Consider the following 20,127-nt stretch of genomic DNA (forward strand, 5'->3'; position numbering starts at 1 on the left):
CTGTCTCTCTCTCAAAAATTAATAAACTTAAAAAAAAAAGTGAAAATCAAATTCAAAAAAAAAATATCCAGGTAACCCTCAGGAAGGCAGGAAAAAGAAAATAGAGAAAAATGAAACAAAACAAGAAATATAATATCAGATTTAAGCCCTCATGTGCCAATATTTATATTGAATGTAAAGGGTCCAAATACACCATTAAGAAACAGAGATTGATAGAAGGGATTATAAGCACCTGACCCAACTCTATGTTATCTACAAAGAATTCATTGCAAATAGCCAGGCTGAAAGCCAAAGCATAGAAAAAATACTGTATGATTCCATGTATGTAACATTTGTGAAATGACAACATTATAGTATTGCTGAACAAATTAGTGCTTGCCAGGGGTTAAGCAGAAACTACTGTGGGTAGTTTCTGGAACATAAAAATGTGTTTGCTTCTAATTTAAGTAAATCCATCAGTCTTTTCTCTTAAGGTTTCTACCTTTCTTAGGAAATACTGCTCACACCAAGATTATATAGTAAAAGTGACTTTATTTTCTTCTAGCCATTTTATAGTTTCATTTTTTCACTTCCAACTCAATTTCTCTGTAAATTGGGAGGAGGCAGGAGATAATGTGGGCATACTAATTTTTGTTCAAAATGTGGACTCAGGGGGTGCCTTGGTGGTTCAGTTGGTTAAGCATCTGACTTGAACTCAGGTTATGATCTTGTGGTTTGTGAGTTTGAGCTCTGTGCCGACAGCTCAGAGCCTGGAGCCTGCTGTGTCTCCCTCTCTCTCTGCCTGTCCCTTGCTCATGCTCTGTCTGTCTCTGTCTCTCAATAATAAATAAACATTTCTTAAAAATCTTAAAAAAAACAAACAAAATATGGACTCGGCTGTCTTAACAGTCTTGGAGAAGCAATCCTTTACCTACCGATTTGAAAGATCATCTTGATTATTCAGAACATTCTTACATTTACTTGGACAACCTATATCTAGCCTTTTATATCTGTCCCTTTTACCTTTTTTATTTTCTCCTGTGCCTGAGAATCACCATCGTAAAGCATTTAATCACCAGAAGATGTTCACATTGGGAAATAACAGTCACCTACCTTTCATCATCGTGCACTCACTAGCTGGGTAAACTTTGGCAAGTAAAGTTCTTTGAACTTTGGCTTCTATCTGTAAAACAGAACAAAAACACACCTCTCTTTATTATGTTAGTATGTGAAGGTCCTCCACCTTCAAAAGCCTACAAACGTAGGACTTTGTAGGAAGTTCTGCTTACCTGGTCTAGCCCTTTTGTGCACCAGAATCTTGTTGATAACAGTCTTCAAAAACTAAACTTTTTTATTTATTTTTTTAATTTTTTTTTCAACGTTTATTTATTTTGGGGACAGAGAGAGACAGAGCATGAACGGGGGAGGGGCAGAGAGAGAGGGAGACACAGATTCTGAAACAGGCTCCAGGCTCTGAGCCATCAGCCCAGAGCCTGACGCGGGGCTCGAACTCACGGACTGCGAGATCGTCACCTGGCTGAAGTCAGATGCTTAACCGACTGCGCCACCCAGGCGCTCCTAAACTTTTTTATTTTGAGACAGCTTTAGACTCAGCAAACATAGTTCACAAAATTCCCACATATCCTTCACTCGGCTTCTTCTTACATTACCATCTCACACAACCATAGTGCAGTTATCAAAACCAGTGTGTGGCCGGTCCACATGCAGAACTAAAAGAACCACTTGATAGTGATTTTTCTTACTGGAGGAGATGGCCTGACAGGATCCCAACTCCTATTATTTGTGCACTTTGGTTCCTGAATACCGAAATGAAAGGTTGACTAGGCAGCCAAGTTTTTTGCTAACATTAAAAAAAAGAAGAAGAAGAAGGAAAGTGATGTAACGCTTTGCTTCTCTCTCCCCCGGCACACAAGTGGAAAGGGTTAGCTTAGCTTAGGACCATGAGAGTCAGAGTAAAACTTCCACACTCTCCCTCATTCCACACATTATGCGTGGTTACTGTTAGCACACATGCTTCCAATCACCCCCTGTCTTTAGAACAGCGCAAATGTGGGTGCTAAGAGAATCGAAGCTGCCAAACATATTTGACATCACCATGCCCTTGAAAGAGCTATCAGCTAAACCCAGATATATATGTACGTCTCAGCAGTTCCATTTCTATTAAACTCACAACATTTCCACCCCATTTAAACCCACTGTGATAGCACACGTCGTGACGGATTTGGGTGGTGGTTTCCTTTCCAGTTGGCTCTAAGAACATCATCTGAAGCCAGACCACCATTCCATGCCAAGTCCTTGATTAGTGTTCTCTTTCCACTTGGGTCTCCTTTGTTTCTTGAGCAGATATGCAATGCTGGCTACAACCACTTAGGGATGGGGTGAGAATAAGACCTGTTAAAGAAATGTGACAATAGCTGTGAAAATTCATTTTAAGAGCAGCAACTCTTGTTACTCTAAGTGTCAGCTATGAATTTCTAGCTAAGGGCCGTAGTTCTGTAACAGGGATTGCAAACTGGTGGCCCCTGGGCCAAATATGGCTCACAGATGTGTTTTATTTGGCCAGTTCAACGTTATAAAAGCATCTGAAATTTGTGGCCAACATTTACATATTAAGAGATTCTACATAAAAATCTGGATTTCTGGATTCTCACGAAAAACTTGATGCAGCTACATTGGGCCTACTTTTCCACATGGCCACAATTGGCTGGGGCTTAGTTGCAGCTGCTCTTTGAGACAGCATACGTACCATCTGGTTCACATAATCTCTATCCAGCTTGCTTCTCCTATTTATGTAACTTGCCTTGTCTCTGTGGCTGTTTGGATTTTCAACACTAGTTTATAATCAAAGATCAAGAGAACTCCAACTATTTAAGCTTCTGGTTCTACCAAGGTGAGAAAAACTGTGGTGAGAAAAGATGGCCTGAGTGTTAGTCTGGGTATCTTCAGAAGTGGATCTTAAGATTAGGATTTAAGTGCAATTTATTTGGGAGGTGATTCCAGGAACCACTGGCAGGATAGTGGGGAAGTGTGTTGGAGAAGAGAAGCCAACCAACAAATGATGCGTTATCAGTTAAGTGACTGTTGTGGTCACCTGGAACTGAACCCTACTCGGGAATTCTAGAAGACAGCGTAAAGTAGGAGCCTCAGAGCTACCCCAACCGGTACACAAGGGAGCCGTTCTTCCCATCAGTTAATTATCACTGGTTGTTCCTCAACATTTCCAGAATGCCATTCCTATGGGCAGATCACTCCTGGAGGTCAGAGAAAACCCCCAGGCAAAGAGAGGGAGACGCCAAAAGTTAGAAATTAGTGCCCCAGGTGCTGACATGTGAGGCCCAAGAGAGTATGTGCAGGACAGCAATAGCACCAGCCACACCATGCTCCTGTGGCTAACTCTAAGAGACGGGGACCATGAGGATTCTGTCTCATGGAATGGAATGGAGGAGGCACTTGGCATTTGCTGGCCAGCAACACAAAGCTTCTTTTCCTCATGAGAGCTGCTCATCCTTTGAACCAACTTCAGAAGTTCCCCCAATTGGCCTTCATCTCCTGCTGCACATTCTGAGCCTGTGGGTAAAGGTTGGATAAATCGAACCACCCAAAGCAAGGCAGTTGTAAGGACACCAAGCTGGCGTGTCTTTTGAAGTTGACATGCATTCAGTCCTCTTATTTTCAGCGTATATTTCTTGATTCCAGAGCAAGGGCATTGAAGCACCTTGTGTGGTTAGCCCATGATCAGAATCCAGATGTGAGTAGGCCACATTCGTGTGTTTACTCACATTCACGTGAGTCACAGGCGAACTGGTGGTGACTCAAGCATGAGCCTAGCACACGTGAACGCTTTAGTCATATCACTGTTTCCTTTGGTGAGAATCCTCATATTGTGCAAGCATCATGCTTTGTTTATGGTGACTTTAAACTAGAACAGCACAAAACTATAAATTATGTAATTGTTTACATTGAGTTCCAATCACTAATTGATCCAGGCCTGCTAGCATGACAGCTAGTGGCAATCACTTACCCAACGGACACTGACCATCATCTCCTACATGGAAGGGGCAACATCAACAACACTTGAGCAGAATCTGCCTATACATAGTAGGTGTTTGTGGAGTCCCATGACCCATTCTAAGTGCTCATAACTGTATGTTCTCTCCACCTTTTTATTCCTCCACCCTTCCCTTCTTTCTTTTCTTCCCTTCCTCTTTGCCTCAGTTCATCAACTAGAAATGGGATGGGGCAGATAAAAGAACATTCTAGAGATGATAAGGTAGATATAGGAAGGTAAAATGGGGTAGGATAGAGCTAATTCCTTGAACATTAGGAAGGCATTTTATTTAGGTCCAGTATGTTTTCCTGAGCCAGGAGCAGACTTTTAATGGTAAGAAACCAGGTTGCACATAATTCCACTTAAAGCCCAGAGTAGCTATAATGTTGGGTACTGGCTCTCAGCTTACGAATATTTTTTGTCAAGTTGATTTTCTCTTTGGGGAATCCTCCCTAATGTGATTTTAGTGGATTTAAACTAGAAAGTACAGAAAGTTATTAAATACATACAATTACATTCAGATTCAGTTACTCAACAGGAACCCTAAAAAGTCAATCCCCATTGATGGCATTGTTGATTATTATTTTGGATAATGACTCAGGGAGAGTGTGCACATTTAGAAAGGGGCCATCCAAAAACCCTAAGAACAGCACTTCTCATGTGGGTATGGAGGATGGGGTGCCACCGTGTGTGTGCGTGGAGGTGTGGGTGTATGTATGGGTAGCTGTGCTGAGGGAGGGCAGGATCACCCGGACACATACACACACACACACACACACACACACACACACACACACACACACACACCATCACTATTCCTTCCGCTTCTCTCTTCCTAGATAAACTCAGTATTAAATTATGTGTCTCTGGCTGAGTCCTGCTTTTCTCTGAAATGCACGAGGCAAATCCCTCCTGGATGGAGGCCCAGTGTCTCTATCTCTCTGAGAGGGAAGGTGCAGCCTTCCATGAGGCCTGCTGGGGAGACTGGGGTACAGAACCCGGCCCTTCATTTAGGTCGCCCAAGGCATCCAAACTGCGAGATCGTGTGACCATTCCAAAATATCCAAAACTTCGCAATAGGACCAATCCTCTTGCTTCTCTGATCGTTCTCATCTAAGTGGTCGTTCTAATCTCTGAGGACCAGAGATTCTGTTCTTCTCACAACTTTCCAAATTCATAGTATGCGGCCTCCAGGCACACAGCTATCAAAAAGCCTGAACACACTCCTCCAGGCTTTATGACACATGTGCATATGAGAGAGAGAGTGTGTGGATGTGAAAGAAACAGTGTGTGTGTGTGTGTGTGTGTGTGTGTGTGTGTGTGTGTGTGTGAGAGAGAGAGAGAGAGAGAGAGAGAGAGAGAGAGAAGGACTGTGTGTGTGAGAGAGAGAGAGAGGGAGGGAAGGACAGTGTGTGTGTGTGTGTGTGTGTGTGTGTGTGAGAGAGAGAGAGAGAGAGAGAGAGAGAAGGAGACAGAGAGGGAAGGACGGTGTGTGTGGGTGTGTGGGTGTGTATGTGAGAGAAAGAGGGACGGGGGGGGGTGACTGTGTGTGTTGGGAGGGGGGATGGACAGAAAGAGACAGAGAGAGAACATGACTCCCTGCTATAATCAGACTCCAGGCAGGAAATGCAGGGTTAACATTCCTACTGTCAGCAGTCACATAGGAGGCCGGCCTCAATCTCAGCATTCCTGGGCTGTCGTCAGTCTGCCTCACGATTTCAATGTGCCTCAGTGTCTGTTTTGGATTTAACTCTGCCCCACATACAACACCACATGAGACCTGTCGTGGCTTTGTTAGTAGAGGATGGTTAATATCTGAAGAGGGCGGGTACCCTTACCAAGCACCCCCAAGAGAGGTGTGGACCTGGAAAGATAATGATCAGTTGCGTGGAGAAAACCACACAGGCACAAACACCAGAAACTGATATTTAAACTCCAGACCCATGAGGGACCCTACGTTTTCCCATTAGCCGGCCCTGTCTGTTTCCCCTCATCGGCAACCATATGTTCTCCACGGAACTGGCGAAGCCTGCCCGAGCTCACTGTTATTTCTGTAAGAAGGGGGAGCGGGAGGGGAAAGGGAGGAGAATGTTTGCAGTGCTGTCTTGTGCCATGCGGGAAATGTCCATGGAAGGTTCTGGGTCCTCGTTTCCGTGAGGCACCGCGGGTCTCTGTGGTATCTTACCCATTTCAAACTTCCATGGTCATTCAGTAGTTGTTCCTTTCATGTCCTTGCCCTCCCTCGCTGTGGGCATCCTTGTTCGACTAAAGCCACAAACCTAGTTCTGTCCGCCCCACTGCCTGCTCCTCACCTGCACCTGTACAGTTGGACGTGGCTGGAGAAGAACACACAGTCTTACTGCCCAGCCTCATTAAACGTATGCCTCCCATCTTCAGCTGGGTCCTTGGTGCCACCCAGCAGCCGTCCCACACTTCCTGCTACGTTCCCTGTCTACTTTCCTACCTACGTCATGCTCTTCCTACTCCTGCAGACCTCCCACCTCCCCTCTCAGTTACTGAATTCCTTCCTACTTTCCTGAGGAAGAACAAAGGCACCAAAACAGAGAACTGCCACGGGCTTCCACCTTTACCCACACCCGTCGTCCAGTTCCCTCGTCTCAGTTATCGCAGACTGGCTCTCTGCTCTCAGCTAAGCAACTCCTGCCACTTCTTTCTCCCCCACATCAGCGAAGTGTCTTCTCTGTTTGAACCATTTCCATCCCAGCATGCTGTGATCTCATTTTACTACAAGCCCCCTCGACCTCTCACTTTCCTGTGTAGCCCTAAGTTCCCACTCTCCTCTTTCCCTTTGCAGCAAAGGTCTATAAAATAGCAGTCTATAAAATGGTCACCATCTCCAAATTATTCATTCCTATTCTTTCTTGAACCCATTCCAATCAAGTTTTCCCTCCAGTGAAAGAACTCTTATTAAATAAGATGACCGGTAACTCCCATGTTGCTAAACCCAACGGTAGGCACTCAGTAAATATTTATTGAATGAATGAACCAAAGAGTCAAAACCTCATTTTCTTTGTATGTAAAAGGAGATAATAATATACTTCTGAGGATTGTTGTGAGGATTAACTGATATAGGCACTTAGCAGAGTAAGTGCTAAATTATATATTGAGCAAAGGAATTTTGCTACATTTTTAAAGGAAATATTTGGGTCGCCTGGGTGACCTCGTCTGACTTTGGCTCAGGTCATGATCTCACAGTACATGGGTTCTAGTCCTGTGTCGGGTTCTAGTCCTATGTCGGGCCCTGTGCTGACAGCTTGGAGCATGGACCCTGCTTTGGATTCTGTGTCTCCCTCTCTCTCTGCCCCTCCCCGACTCATGCTCTGTCTCTTTCACAAAAATAAATAAACATTTAAAAAAATTTTTTTAATTATAAAAAGAAATATTTACCTGTAAACCATATGCGGCTTCCCTCAATGCTGACCTTAAGAAAAAGATGTTGGTCATCTTGAGTAACAACCCTTTGCTCTTATGGAAAGGTTTCTTCCAGTTCCTGTAAAGAGGAAGAATTATACGCTCCTAAATTGGATAGTAAACATTTCTATTCACTGAAGCACTGGGAGGTGAAGATTAATACTGTTTGTTAATGAGACTGTAGGGCTTCTCTTCAGACAGTGCAAGAGTTAGGTATCTGAGTAGAAGAGATCTCAGCACATTGAGTTTGTTTATGAACTAGAATATGTGTGAAACTGTTTGAAAATAATTGGAATCTGAGAAAGAGAGAGAGAGAGAGCAAACCATGCGAAAACAAGTGGCCAAGAACTGAACACTATACCTGGTTGATTAGAGGTATTGAAAGGATGGGCTGGCCAAGCCAATCTCACAGGCAAGGCAGTGAGCCAGGGAAGGATACTAGGGTACTCAGAGTTTCTCTACAAGATTCCATCATTACCTTGCTGGAAAGAATGTACATACCTGAAACCTTTGTGGGCAGCTAGACAAAGTATATTAACCAGGTTTGAAACAAACATGCCCTTTGATGTAGTGTCTCTATTTCTAGGAAATCATTCTAAGAGAATCGTGATGGATGTGCACAGGGATTAAGTTACAAGGTGGCTTTCTATACCACAGTCCGTCATATGGTTTAAAAAAAAAAGTCTGTCTACCAATAAGGGATTGGTTAGATAAATTATTCTTTACAATGGCATTCAATGTAACCATTAAAAAAATAGGCTGGAGATCGTACTTCTTGATGTTGAAATATGTTCACAGTATATTAAGCAAAATGATCAGTTCCAAAATAGTCTGTAGAGGATGATTTCCATTTTTGTAAATTTATAGGGATAAATACTGAAAAAACATCTAAGAAAATAGTAATGGTGGTAGGATTACTCATGATTTCCATTTTCTTCTTTTTACTTACTCATATTTTATGACTTTCCTACAAGTGTGTATTATTTATGTAATAAAAGTTAAATTCAGGGGTACCTGGGTGGCTCAGTTAAATGACTCTTGATTTTGGCTCAGGTCATGATCTTATGGTTCATGAGTTCGAGGCCCACATTGGTCTCCATGCTGAGTGTGTGGAGCCTGCTTGGGATTCTGTCTCCCTTTCTCTGCCTCTCCCCTGCTAGTTCTCTCTCTCTCTCTCTCAAAAAAAGTGAAATCCACAAAGCAAAGTTATCAGTTAGTATAGGATTCATCATCCCTTTTTCCTGGACCCTAATGGCCATATGCAAATAAGATATGAATAAGGAAATATATACAAATTAATAAGCATACATCAAGAGAGGAGTGATTAGAGGTATTTTAGAAGAACATCCATCCATTCATTCACCAAATGTTAAGAAGTGCAAACCATGTCCTGGGCACTGTATAATTATCCAGCCAAGAATGAGACCAGTGTGGCCCCTGCTTTCATGCAGTTTTTCATCTAATAAGGAAATCAGATAATATGCAAGTCATTATGTAAGTATGAGCATTGTTACAGAAGAAAAATTCAGGTGTCATAGGAGCATATACAAGGATATAACCCACACTGAAGGAAGGAAGCGAGCTCTCAGTAGAGAGACCAGCATGAATGAAGGCCCTGAGTCAACAATAAAACGGAGCACATCTGAGGCAATGAGAAAAAACCGGAGCATTGAGAACCCACACGGGCAGCTATGAGAGGCAGGTATGTCTCTGGGCAGATAGTTGGCGGGACTTGAGCATGAGTGCGCAGTGAGAGCTGGCAGGCCCTGTGGGAAGCGCTGTAGGAACTCAAGAGAATAAACGAACCAAATCCAAACCAGAGCACCCTCTGGATACCACAGAGTTCTCAGGGTGTTGGTCCTACAAAACATTCTTTTATAATTGCAATACAGCTACAGAGCGGGGCACGTGCTGTGCACTGCCCGTACATTACCTCACTTAACCTCAGGCATCATAGTATGATGGGCTAGCCAAGCCAATCTCACGGGCAAGTCAGTGAGCTCTTGTTATCTTAAACTTTTTTAGGAGAGGAAACTAAGATTCGGAGAGGTTAAGTGAGTTTCCCTAAGATCAAAAAGCAAGCTAGTAGAAGAGTAGGAGTTCCAACCCAGGGAAACTCCATTCTGGCCCCTGAGTGAAGTGAATGAGAGAAAGAAACTTAGGAATGAGTGTGAAGGATCAGTACGCAGATCCAGACGTGCAAGACGAATATATTTCTTCCAAATCAAGTTAATTTTCAAGTCTTTGTCCCCATGAGCTGGTGGGAAGCTTGAACTCAGAGCCTTCTCAAGGTTTCCTGTTCTTTCTGGGGCTGTGAGGTTTCGTGCCATGCCTGGGTCCTGGGACGTCCCCTCTGTCTGGGGCGGCTTGCAGAGTAATAATGCTGCATGCACTCAAGTGATATCAGTGCACCTGAGAAACTCCAGCAGTGATTTTCAATGTTGGGAACTCAAAGCTTTCTTCACGTTACTATGTGGAACCGTTCATCTCTCTCCAGCTCCTACCCACAAACTCCAGACCCAACTTTGCAGATCCAGGCCCATTGATGTGCACATCAGAATGAGAGGGTCTTTCATTAACAAGACCCCTCCTCCTCTGACTACAGCCGCACCAGTTAATAGCACAGTTTACCTCTCTTGTCCTAGGGAAGAAAAATTCAGTCTCAGGCTAGATGGCAGGGCATTTGGTGAGTCCATTCCTCTGTCGTTTGTAAACTCAAGAAGGCCTTCCTCTTTATGCAAGCTCATTACACATAGGCCTGAATACAAATGAAGTGATTCCACAGGTGAGAATCTGAGGTTCTCTGCTGAACACATAATAAAGAAAGTAATTTTTACATTTCTTTTTTTTTTTTACTTTAAAAAAAAATTTTTTTAACGTTTATTTATTTTTGAGACAGAGAGAGACAGAGCATGAACAGGGGAGGGTCAGAGAGAGAGGGAGACACAGAATCTGAAACAGGCTCCAGGCTCTGAGCTGTCAGCACAGAGCCTGACGAGGGGCTTGAACTCACAGACTGCGAGATCATGACCTGAGCCGAAGTCGGCCGCTTAACCGACTGAGCCACCCAGGCGCCCCTACATTTCAATCTTTCAATCTGAGAATCTCTCACAGGTTCTGAGAGATAATTTGGCAAGTGTTACTGTCACCAAAGTAATCGTGTCATCAGGGCCCTCATGTGAAGGAAATCATAGCATAAGACATCCAGACAAGTTAGTCTCTGATAAGGGTGACATTTGCTTGAACACTTATTTATGTGCCTTACCTTTGAAAGGTGCAAGGTATGCTGTACTAAGTTCCCGTGCCCATTGGCAGAGGCTCTGGGCAACCTGTGATGCTTGGCACACAGTAGGTGCTCAGTAAATATGAGAGAATGAATGGGGAATGAAGAAGTGCTTGGCCCCACTCACTGAGTAAGTTCAGCCTCAGCAGGGTGTTCGGAAGATACATGGGCTCTGGTAGGAAGGCACACAGGAAATGGCACTATTTCCTACAGCCCAGGTAGAGATGGGACCGTGCAGGTTGGTGTTGGGATGGCTGGGACGTTAGACACATTGAACTTTAACATCTCCCCAGAAAGAAATGTGTCTAGACAGGCAAAGGCATGATCAAATTCACCCTCAATTTCCCTCCAGTGGTTCAGACCAAGGGGATGATGGCACTGGGCTGGGATTGAGTTTCAAAAAGCATATGAAAATCATACATGTACCTGAATCAGGGGACATACTAAAATGTTGAGTGTTTTTTCTCCTACTTGGAACTGGATATCTTTGTTTGGCAACATTGCTCATTTCATTTTTCTCAGATGCCGGCATTAGAATGGGAGAGAGTCTGAATTCACCACTAACTGGGTCATGTTGCTGGGTACTTGATCTCTCTCAGCCTCTATGTCTTGAGCTTGGAAGTAGAGGGAATGTCACCCAGCTGATAGAATTATTGTGGTGATGAATAAGAGGTATATTAAAGTGCCTAAGCAGAGCTCTGGTCATAGAGGGGTTCCTGATAAGTGATAGTTACTCTGCTGAACACATAATAAAGTAATTATTACATTTCAATCTTTCAAATGGCTGCTGTATGGATATGTGCTGCAGACACAAGAGAGGACACCTAACTCTGCCTGAGGGGACAGGAAGGGTCTCAGATAGGAGGTGACAAATGAGCAGATAGTGACAGGGGAGCAGAGGGGGTCAAGTGGGAAAAGGCAAAGGGCATTTGGGCAGAGGGAGCATCACACAGGAGAGCCAGGCAACTTGAAAGTACCTTACCGAAACGGAGGGAAGTTTCGTGCAGCTGAGGAAAAAGGTGGTGGTGGGTGGTGGGTGGTGGGTGGTGGGTGGTGGGTGGTGGGTGGTGGGTGGTGAAGCCGGGAATGGAGGCAGAGACATCTGGGATGTGTGGGCAGATTGACAGCCACCCAGGTTCATGTTTGGAGGGAAACTGGCAGATTGCAGAGGATGGACCGGAGTGGGAAGAGGCTGGGAGATTTATTATAGTTATTTAATTTTATCACTAATAGCAACACAACTACCTTTTATGGAGCTCCTGTAATCTTCCAGACAGAACACTTAATTAAACAGCTTTCATGTTTTGTCCTGGACCTCCAACAAGTCTATGGGGTTGATCCTGTTATCCCCAGTTTGCAGTCGAGAAAGCTGAGATACAGAGCGGGTAAGGAACTTGCTAGGTCTCATGGTGAATCATTTCTGCAGCTGTGATTTGAATGCAGGTGTGTGTGTGTGTGTGTGTGTGTGTGTGTGTGTGTGTCCCAAGCCTGTGCTGTTCTGCTGCTCCTGGTGAATGAACAAGTGGGCAAAAGGGTCCGTCCATCCTTTTCAGAGCTCTGACAACAGCTGCCTTCTTGCCCATTTTTCACATGCATTTGTGGCTATGGGAATCAGCCCATCTAGATGGCATTGCCCCCTCACTCTCTGCCCGACCCCCTCACACACCATATTTTGACCCCCAAAGCAGCTCTTACTTAAACTATATCCTCATCCTGACTCACCTCTTAGGTTGTATGTTTTTTCTGGTCTTAGTGTGTGCAGTTAAGGCTGTTTCCTCTCTGCCTGCCCCCGCCTAACGGAGACCCAGATTCTTATTCTCTGCTCTCCCTGTCTGACTATCCTGAAATAATATTCAGACTATACCCATTCCAGTTCGAACGTATGACATGATTATTATGTAGTTAGTTCACCTCAAGTGTTGCAGAGCAGAAAGGTCACAGAACTGAGTTTAAAAATCGGAGTGCAAACCCCAGTTCTGCCACTTCCCCAGTAGCATACAGTGGGAAGATTCCAGAACCCCCCTGAAGGCACTAATTAGAATACTTGAGAGCAAGCAACAGAAGCCTACTCTGAGTACATAAACAAGAGAAGAGAATCCGTGGAAAGAACACAGATAGCTTGCAGAATCAAATAAATAGTCAAACAGCCTGCCTTGGGAGGGATAGGAAGCAAGTCCCCTCTGGGTATATCATAGCAGTGACCTACAGACTGTTTCTCCAGGGTTGGCCAGTATCCCCTCTTCTGTTTTGTGGTGGCCATCTGGATTCTAATTTCCATGGGATTTCTTGCCTTGGGCCTTATGCCCATGTCCCGTGATGTCTGCATGACTGACATGGCACCAAAACCATGTGGCATGAGGGAGGAACATTTTCCCCAAAGGAAAAGAAGAACATTAGTACCAGCATAAAAAGGAAGGGGATCCAGGCAAGCGTGAGCAACCATTGTCCTCTACTCTGAGAGTCAGATGCCACATAAAAAGATCACTGTTCTGAAGGTCACACCAACTGTGAGCAACTCTTCTAACTGTAAGACAATAAAAAATGCAGAAGTTGATATTTTTTCTTTTATTTTTTAAAAATACATGCTAGATGTTAAGGGATTTCTGCTTAAAATGTTAAAGGTTTTAGTCTCTTTCCTCTCTAAAGTGAATTAAAAGCTACAAAAAGTGGAGCGCCTGGGTGGCTCAGTCGGTTAAGCATCTGACTCTAGATTTCAGCTCAGGTCACCATCTCACAGTTCATGAGGTTGAACCCCGTATTGGGCTCTGTGCTGACAGTGCAGAACCTGCTTAGGATTCTCCCTCCCTCTCTCTCTCTCTCTCTCTCTCTCTCTCTCTCTCTATCTCTCTCTCTGTCCATGCTCTGCAGTCGCTCTCTTGCTCTCTCTCTCAAAATGAATAAATTTTTTAAAAAACTACAAAATGAGTGAGAAGCAGAGAAGAAACACCATCTTCAACAAAAGTCAGGGGAAAAATCACCCACATGTTACCAAACAAAAACTGTTAAGAAAAATGAAAGCTTCCCAGGAAAAACACATACCTATACAAGTAATGAGTAGGATACAGAATTCTCAAACTGTAGTTGGTACGCAAAGATCCATCCAATGATTGAAGACACAAATCTTCAATGCCTATGGGTGAGAGAGGGCCCCAGGAGCATCCCCAAATCCATTCCACATTCTGGGATATCCGGCAGAGGGAATGGGGAAAGATGCCCCGCACAGATGTGTCACCTGTGAAGACTAGAAGCATGGCAGGAAGAGGAGAGAACAAGAAACAACAGGTTTGCAGCTCTTGATCAAAGTCGACTCCAACAAGATAAGTCACTACCAAGAACACCTGTTACACAAAGTGTTTCGTTGCACAGCTTTCTTATCTTATTCTTATCTTTAAGGAACAACAACAAAAGCTGAATAGCTGTATTCGTGGGCAGGGGAGGCAGCATACTGAGAAGGCATCATGTGCATGAGACAAGGCACCTGAACTGAAGCTGCCAACCAGCCTGTCCCCAGTACTGTTCTCTGGTAACTGGTTCAGGTGGATTGGCCCCCATTCATTGACAAATGACCATCAGAAACAAACCAATGTGAGTTCGAAACTTAGATAACAGTGGGAAGAAGAAAAAGAAGGAGGAGGGGAAGGGGCAGCAGCTGATCAAATACAAATACAGATGAAGAACAAATTTCCAAATATAATTATTCCATCAAATGGGAAAATTTCAGACAAGTACTTTTCCCATGGCATAAACTAAATAATTACAGGCTCTTGAGAAAGAAAACTGAAGAAAGAGGTAAGAGAAAATAAGAGATTATAGGACTAGAGAATTAGTTGATAGAAAGCAGAAAGAGTTCAGAAGAGAAGTCGAAGGAAATTAAGCCATCAAAGAAATGAAATCCAGGTTCAAAATGGCAAAATACTAGGTCAGGACATGGAGGACACACTTGAAACAAAAACACGCAAGTCCAAACTATACAAATCATGAGTTGAAAACAATTAGAAAGTTGGGGCACCCGGGTGACTCTGTTAAGCGTCCACCTTCAGCTCAGGTCATGATCTCACTGTTTGTGGATTCAAGCCCCGTGTCAAGCTCTGTTCTGACAGCTCAGAGCCTGGAGCCTGCTTCGGATTCTGTGTGTGTGTGTGTCTCTCTCTCTGCCCCTCCCCAGCTCATGCTCATGTTCTGTCTCTGTCTCTCTGTCTCTAAAAAATAAACAAACATTAAAAAAATCTTTTTAAGTAAATTACTGGCATGTCAGCAAAAGACAGACTAAGTATAAGTAAAGAGATTGAATTCTTGAATTTGTGTTAGAGAAAAATGAGAGCAGAATTAGAAAAAAAAAGATATTCAAAAATACCTAAGAAGAAAAATTTTCCAGAAGTAAAAGAAATGTAGAATCTGTACAGATTTAAATGGTATATTTCATCTCAGAAAAACAAAAATATACACAACAACCAACTCCAAGATATATCCCAAAGAAGTTATCACATTTCGAGAATAAAGAAAAAATTTAATAAAATCTAGCATCCCTTACCTCCCCCAAGAGAATTCTCCTGCATGGGAAAAGCCATGGGTCCTTAATATCCAATGGCTATTAGAAAGGAATGAATGACCCAAATTTCTTTCAAAGGGTAAGTCACGCAAACAGACTTTTTCAAATATGCAAGAGATCGTGGAATGAAGTCCTCATGCATCCTCCCGTGCAAACTAGGTATAATGATGTGATGACTGAAGAAAATATATAGAAGAGCCAAAGTATCAAATGACCAGGAAAATATAGAAGAAAAGGTCTCACTCATAATTTCTATTAAAGAGGAAAAATACCGGGGCGCCTGGGTGGCTCAGTCGGTTAAGCGTCCGACGTCCGACTTCAGCTCAGGTCACGATCTCGCAGTCCGCGAGTTCGAGCCCCGTGTCGGGCTCTGGGGTGATGGCTCAGAACCTGGAGCCTGCTTCCGATTCTTTGTCTCCCTCTCTCTCTGCCCCTCCCCCGTTCATGCTGTGTCTCTCTCTGTCTCAAATATAAATAAACATTAAAAAAAATTTTAAAAAAAAATAAAGAGGAAAAATACCTAGAAATAAACTTAAAGAGAAATGTGGTAGACATATGACAAAAACCTACAAGAAGAAATCTTTGCTGAAAATCAAAGGAAGCTTTAAATAACTAAGCCATATTTTGTAGAGGAATGCTTAATATTTTAAGGACCATAATGCTTCCTAAAGTAATATGTAACTAATTTAATCATAATCAGATTACTAATAGGATTTTTTTGAAACCTGCAAACTGATGCTAACTTTCTTTCTTTTTTGTTTTTTCATGGTTATTTTTGAGAGAGAGAGAGAGAGAGTGTGAGTCTGGGACGGGATTCAAAGCGGGCTCTGCACTGACAGCAATGAGCCTGATGTCAGGCTCGAACTCACAAATCATGAGATCATGACCTGAGCTGAACCCAGGAACTCAACTGACTGAGCTGCCCAGGTGCCTGCCCCCTGATGTTATTAACTTTCATAAAGAAAAATTTGGCATGGAGAGATAGCCAGAAAATTTATTAAAAAGCACAATAAGTTTGGGAGGATGGCCTAAATTATTGTAATTTGAAAATGTGACACTGCTAGGGCACCTGGGTGTCTCAGTCAGTTAAGTGTCCAACTTCGGCTCAGGTCATGGTCTCAGGGGGTTGTGAGTTTGTGCCCTGCATCAGGCTCACGCTGTCAGCACAGAGCCTGCTTTGGATCCTCTCCCCTCCCCCCCCCAAAAAATAAATTTTAAAAAACCTTAAACACCAAAGAAAAGAAAATGTGACACTGCCACAAGTGTAGATAATCAGATCGATGGAATAGTCTAGAAATAGACACGAATGCATTTGTAAAGAAACACATTAACGGTGCTGAGATGACTGGCAGGCTATTTGGAAAACATAAAGCTGAATTCCTACCTCACTTCTTCTACCAACAATAAGTTTCTGATTCGTCAAGGATTTAAATGTAGAAAACAAAACTGGGAAATAACTGGGAAAAATATATGGAATATTTAAAATATAATCCTGAGTGATAACGTTGTAAGTATGACATAAAAAGCAGAATCCATAAATGTCACTTGATACAAATTTTAAACTTCATTTGACAAAATCTGCCACCCAAAAACTCAGAAGACAAATGACAAATTAGGGGGAATACTTACAACACACATCGCAGACAAAGGGTGGGTTTTCTTAATATCCAGAGTTTTACATACGAACAAGTTAGAAGGCCAACAGATCAATAGAAAATTGGCTTAAGGATAGGAAGGGACAGTGTATATGCATAAAAAGTGAAACAGTAGCCCCCTTGGGGCACCAGGCTGGCTTAGTGGGAAGAACATGCAGACTTTTGATCTTGGGGTCATGAATCTGATCCCCACACTGGGTGTAGAGATTACTTAAATAAAGCTCAAAAAAAAAAAAAACCCAAAAACCGGCACCCTTAAAACGCAAAAGATTGATTCTATTGATTATATTGCTCAGAGTTGAAGAAAGTAAATTTTAATTACAACGAGACACCATTTACACCTATCAGACTGGAAAACATTAAACATACTGCTAGCAAGATTACAAATAAATAGCATGCCACAGTCTGCTAGGTGGGAATGTGAGAGGGCAATCTGGCAATATTAATAGTAGAAAATTACAGGCACAAACATGCTGTTTGCAATACTCTTTTTAAGAGCAAAATTTTGCAAACAACCTAGATGTGCATTAAAGGGACATTTGTTAAATCTTTATAAACTCAAAGGAAAGAGTTCATGTGGCTGTTAAAAGAGTAAGGTGCCGATAAGCAACTATTTCCTACCTAGATTGATTGTTGTATATTTAAAAACAAAAACAAAAAAAGGAGATACAGGGGGTGCCTGGGTGGCTCAGTCAGTTAAACATCTGACTTTGGCTCAGGTCATGATCTCATGGTTTGTGGTTTCAAGTCCCACGTCGGGCTCTGTGCTGACAGCTCAGAGCATGGAGCCTGCTTCCCATTCTGTGTCTCCCTCTCCCTCTGCCCCTCCCCCACTCTCACTCTGTCTCTCTCAAAAATAAATAAACATTACAAAAATGTTGTTAAAGGAGATGCAGAACAGCATGTATAAAATGAGCTCATTTGTGTACAGTGAAAAGGGATGTATACTATATTCACTTTTATACTTAAATGCTTGCACATGCATAGACGTTTCTGGAAGATTACACAAGAAACTGTTACTAATGTTGATGTTTGGTGTGTGGGCTAGGGACATAGGATGGGAGGAAGACCCACTTTTCAGTGGATAGTCCTTTGCACTTAAAAAAAGTCCCAAGTATGGGCAAGTAGCAATTTTATAATTTAAATAACTACTAAAAAAAAGAAAGAGAGTGGGAGGAAATTGATTTTTAAGTATAAACTGTTTTTACGTATGTATGTTCGTACAAGTATATCATGCTAGCATCTCTTTTGCTCCCAAGAGGGACATTGACACCATGAATTTTCATCTCAATAGATTCCCTCGACAACAGGAATTTTTCAGGACACTGACTAGAGAAGGTCAGACGAGGCCACACAGACAAAGGGAAGGAATAAAGAAGATGTTTTACACTTAACCAAGTTTTAAAAATTAGCACCTTGTTTTTTTTTTTTCTTTGTGAAATACTCTGGGAAGTATATTCACATACAGCGTTAGGATTAAATACTTGTGGTTGCCATTAAAAGAGTAAGAGACCAGGGGCACCTGGGTAGCTCAGTGCGTTATGCGTCTGACTTCAGCACAGGTCCTGATTTCACAGTTTGTGAGTTCGAGCCCCGCGTCTGGCTCTGTGCTGACAGGTCAGAGCCTGGAGCCTGTTTTGGATTCTGTGTCTCCCTGTCTGCCCTCACGCTTTCTCTTTCTCTCTCTCTCTCTCTCTCTCGCAAATAGATGAACATTTTAATTCATAAAAAAAAAAAAAAAGAGCAAAAGACCAATTTGAATGTACTTCCATCCTGGGGTAGGCTCTGGGGCCTGTTTTAAGAAAAATAAAACACATTCACTCTCTGCAAGCAGTTCTAAGGCTGATGGGAAGGTCAGGCAAATGAACATATCATTTGAAAATGGTTCAGTAAGTGTTATGGTAGGTGAGCTCTGCTCAAGGCGTGAAATAGGGTACAGCGTAGAATCACGGCTCCTTAAATCACCATACGGGAGCTGGGGTGAGCTATCGCCTCTCCCCTACAACTGCTTCTCATCAACAGCTGAAAGAAGGGGGCAAAGTGGCCCACAGTTCATTTTACTCTGTAGCCCATGATCCCCCTTTCCAAGCACCGTATGCTCCTTGAGGAAAAAAAAAAAAAAGTAATACCCCTTGTTTAGCATTTTTTTTTTCCAGGAAGAGAATCTCTTCTGTATCCTTCACAAGAAACTTTAGAATAAGGTCGTGCCTGTACCCGAGCTTTCACATCAGGGCACACTGTACCCGACACACAAGAATCTCCTTACCCAGTCAGAAAATGTGGTGACCAATATGTTTGGGTTTTTTCTCACCTACCATTGATTGACAGACCAAGAGATCCCCTTTCCCCCTAAATAATGAGAGGTTCAGTTTACGGAGCTCACATGTATGACGTTCCATTTGATCCTCACAAAACCTATAAGCTGGGCGTTACCTGTATCCTCCATCCTATAGATAATTCAAGTAAGTGAAGGATTGAAGCACCTGTATTATTTCATTTCAACCTCAAAAAGCTCTACAAAGTGCTACTGTTAATTATTTTCTCTAATCCATGAGGATATTCGCTGAGTGTTGGTGATAGACAAGGCTGGAGCCAAAGTGCCTGGGTTCCGTTCCCAGGTTTGCCCCTTCGTGACCATTCGCCCTTGGGCAAAGTGTATACCCTTTGTGGGCCTGGGCATCTGCAGCTGTAAAATGAGCCGGTAACACTTCGTGAGGTTATTGTAAGGATTAAATGAGTTGACATGTAAAACACTTGAGATAGTGCCTGTTCTTAGGAATCATTGTTACCTGATGAGGTCTTAAGTCCAAGTCAAGAGATTTGTTTGTTGATTCACAGCCCTTTACACTGCATCGTTGTTTCCTAGAGCGTGTTTGTGGAATGCTATTAGGTTTTATGTGGGGGCATCATCAAGAGAGGGGTCTTATTGTCAGATACAGTCAGAAAGTACTGCATTGAAGATGAGCAGCTCTCTTCTCTGCAGTACTTTCCAGAGCGCTTAAGATACTGACAGTGACGTACATCTATTCGCAGGATTTCCCCACCCAAACAGTGGTGCTGGTTCCTTCCCTTCCTCCCTATCTTTGCCCCTCCAGCCACCAAGGTTCTGTTTGAAGACGGTGGGCTTATGAGTGTCCTCATCCTTTGAAAGGCAAAGGGC

At 42.9% G+C, this 20,127-nt stretch overlaps 1 protein-coding gene across 1 annotated transcript in view; it reads left to right on the forward strand.

The window, feature by feature from the left end:
- The window catches only part of LOC125146765 (uncharacterized), a 325,550-nt gene that overhangs the window by 267,357 nt on the left and 38,066 nt on the right, over positions 1–20,127 (forward strand). The gene's annotated exons all lie outside the window — the stretch shown is intronic.

This window comes from Prionailurus viverrinus, chromosome D1 (assembly GCF_022837055.1).
Source record: "Prionailurus viverrinus isolate Anna chromosome D1, UM_Priviv_1.0, whole genome shotgun sequence".
In the NCBI taxonomy this organism is placed as follows: domain Eukaryota; kingdom Metazoa; phylum Chordata; class Mammalia; order Carnivora; family Felidae; genus Prionailurus; species Prionailurus viverrinus.